Source organism: Phasianus colchicus, chromosome 3 (assembly GCF_987193195.1).
Source record: "Phasianus colchicus chromosome 3, bPhaCol1.hap1.1, whole genome shotgun sequence".
In the NCBI taxonomy this organism is placed as follows: domain Eukaryota; kingdom Metazoa; phylum Chordata; class Aves; order Galliformes; family Phasianidae; genus Phasianus; species Phasianus colchicus.
Window position 1 is genome coordinate 23,915,913 of NC_143438.1, and position 630 is coordinate 23,916,542.

Here is a 630-nt window from a genome sequence, read left to right on the forward strand (position 1 = left end):
TACTTCCATCAAGTTAGTACCTTGTGCACTGATGTTCACTTGAACCTTGTATGTCTGTAGGTCTCATGTGACAGGCCATCAAATAAATATACTTCAAGAAGCCCAATTTCCTGGCTGGAGTCTGGGCCACTCTAGACCTGATTATTGTATTTTTTAAGCACTTCTTTTGAATAAAAGTCATCATCAAACTCCGAAATAAGATAAAAAAATATGGAGCTGCTTATGAATTTGTGTGTCATTCTTGCACAGGGACCATGGTAATCTTCTCTGCATCATTCCAATTTTAGTATACATTTTAGTTGCTAAAGTGAGCACAGTGTTTAGTCACTCTCACTATAATTAATTATTTTGTACACATGAATTTGAGCCCACAAGGAGTTATCATAGAGTCATATGCATATATAGGGACGTATACAGTAAAGTGCTTTTGGATCCTCTGCAAGACTGAATTACTGTGAGTATAACCATAAGAAGAATTAACCTACCTAGAATATAACTGGACATAGAATACGTATAATTGATCAGATGGTATCAGAAAACCTGTATCATGATTTCTTCCCTCTCTTATTCACTGAAGATACAATCCTATATACAGCTACCTATCTCTGATTTTGTAGGCTGCCTTGTATG

General features: G+C 35.9%; 1 non-coding gene across 1 annotated transcript; it reads right to left on the reverse strand.

Annotated features, from left to right (window-relative positions):
- Positions 1 to 204: 204 nt before the first annotated feature.
- LOC116226569 (U6 spliceosomal RNA) lies at positions 205 to 309 on the reverse strand. Its single transcript, XR_004166371.1, has one exon. It is a non-coding gene; the product is annotated as a U6 spliceosomal RNA (small nuclear RNA).
- Between the last annotated feature and the right edge of the window lie 321 nt (positions 310 to 630).